The 2,328-nt window shown below is 39.2% G+C and overlaps 1 protein-coding gene across 1 annotated transcript in view; it reads left to right on the top strand.

Annotated features, from left to right (window-relative positions):
- The first annotated feature begins 353 nt into the window (after nucleotides 1–353).
- Nucleotides 354–2,328, top strand: part of LOC107655857 (testicular haploid expressed gene protein) — a 12,989-nt gene continuing 11,014 nt past the window's right edge. Inside the window, exons 1-2 of the mRNA XM_016443449.1 lie at nucleotides 354–1,600; nucleotides 1,732–1,878. The gene's annotated coding sequence lies outside the window, so the exon portion shown is untranslated. The remainder of the gene's footprint in view (nucleotides 1,601–1,731; nucleotides 1,879–2,328) is intronic.

Raw genomic sequence — 2,328 nt, 5'->3', positions numbered from 1 at the left:
AGGTCCAAATAACAAAGAAATGAAGAAAGTCGTAATTATGACAAGAACATTTTTGTCAATTACATAATTTACACTTTTTACCTCATAATTAACTCTTTCTGTTCATTTCAACTTTTAAACGCCACAATTTTAGCTATTGCGTAAATGTTTCACTCTAGCCGGGTTTCCATCCAAAGTTGCGAATTTAACTTATGCGCAAAATTGGAATATCGTATAAAACATTTGCGAACAAGCTTCGGTTCCATCCAACAAGTCAAAGAGAACAAAATCGTTGAGCGTAAAAACTTTTTTGCGAATTAAGGGATTTTTATTAGAAATTTGGCGTTTCCATCACTCGTTTCTCATGCGATACTTCAGAATGTGCATTAAAATAGGGTGATGGAAACATAGCGATTGTTGCAGCTCTCAATTCTCATTTGTGTTTTTACATATTCAAACTAGGGCAGAGGAAAAGATACAAATAATAACTTCAATTTTGGTCTGTTTGTCTCACAACGCTATCGTATATATGGCCTCAAAAGTCATATGGACTATATTTACAGTGTTTTCATCCTTTTTAGAGCTTACTGATGGTCACCATCCACTACATTGTATCGTAAATTCTAGTAAATTTCTCTTTTTGTGTTCCACTATATAAAATCATGCTGGTTTGGAATGACATGAATGTGAGTGAATAATGATTGAATTTTAATTTTGGGTGACTGTAAGTAAAAATGAGGGCCTCTTTTTAGGAACAGGAAGCCGGCCCTTAACTTCCTTTTGTCACTAACTAGAAGCGATGAATCATGGTAAAGCGGGAAGGAAGTGAATACATGACACTGGAATGTTCCCAATGTGACTTTCGCTTGTCCAGATGGCCATCTGCAAACCAAATCTGAATCCCGGGGCGGCTGAGGATGATGAAAACAGGAAGTGGTTATTACTGTGGCATTTGGCTTCACTTAAGGCAGCTGACACAATGCTGCCCGTTATTTCACTCCACCAGATACCACTTAGTGCCGCCGGCTCATTTCTGAGGACTTCTTAGCAATACTTAAAGCTTCATGAGAAACCTTACATGAACCGTCTCTTCTTAGTTAATCTGGGTTTACGTGATATTTGAAATAAGGTCACCTATAATCATAAACTGCATCCGTATGTTTGTAAATGCAGATGAAACTCGAGCATTTTGCTCTGAAGAAACACAATCTTCTGCTGTTTAGTGAATGTTATAGTAAACAGCTTTCAAATGAAACATGGTTTGGGATCAGTTTACTTGCACGTCCTCCGAACACACACACACACTACTGCGTTTAGACTTCTACAAAGGGTTTCTATTGCTATAGAAATCTACATGGTAGCTATTGTTTATGATGGCTAATTTTAGTGCGTTTTTGTTTTGTTTTTTCTATATGCTGTTTTCCAGCTTTTCATTTCTTTGGAATAAATTAGGAGTTGTTTTCTAAAAATGAAGTGTGTGTGTGTTGAATTGTCATCTGTACGGTTGGATTCTGACTGGATGTGACGTTACTGGGCTGAAGGGTGAACTGTGTCTCTCAGCAGAAGGCAGCCAAACGGTTCCTCCTTATAAAGCGTTCATGCAACACTGTAAAAAAAATAGGTCAGACCTCCTCCATGTGACCGAGCTTATTATACACACTGTTGTTGACTCTGAGAGCTAATGCTTCTAGGTGTGTGTGTGTGTGTGTGTGTGTGTGTGTGTGTCAGTCAGTGTACTGTTCGCTGAAGCAGGAGTGTCGGGTCAAAGAAAATTCCTGAACAACCACCAGGAAACCACCTCGTTCACCACGGCAACAGCTGATCCTGGACTCCAGCCTCCCTTTGGTCTGATCCGACAAGACCTTCACGTTTCGGAAAGCAGAGAAGGGCAAATGAAGGGTGTGGGCAAGTTAAACTTCCTGCAGAATTACTAACACATAAACATGGTAACATAAGTACTGTAGTAGTTTTTGCTGAAGGAATAGTTCACCCAAAAATGGAAATTTGCTGTAAATGTACTCACACTCAGGCCATCCGAGATGTAGATGAGTTTGATTCTTCATCAGAACGGATTTGGAGAAATTTAACATTACATCACTTGTTCACCAATGGATCCTCTGCAGTGAATGGGTGCCGTCAGAATGAGAGTCCAAACAGCTGATAAAAACATCACAATAATCCACAAGTGATCCACACCACTCCAGTCCGTCAATCAATGTCTTGGATGGCCTGAGGTTGAGTCAATTTTCATTTTTGGGTGAGCTATTCCTCTAAGACAAACATCAGTATTAATTATTTTTGTTCAAATCTGATTAATTTCTGTTGTTACTGTTTTTTTGGGGGGGGGGG

The sequence above is a fragment of the Sinocyclocheilus anshuiensis genome, unplaced genomic scaffold, assembly GCF_001515605.1.
Source record: "Sinocyclocheilus anshuiensis isolate Anshui unplaced genomic scaffold, SAMN03320099.WGS_v1.1 scaffold1373, whole genome shotgun sequence".
Classification (NCBI taxonomy): Eukaryota; Metazoa; Chordata; class Actinopteri; order Cypriniformes; family Cyprinidae; genus Sinocyclocheilus; species Sinocyclocheilus anshuiensis.
The sequence above is the reverse complement of the archived record's forward strand: the minus strand, read 5'-3'. Positions and strand labels throughout refer to the sequence as shown.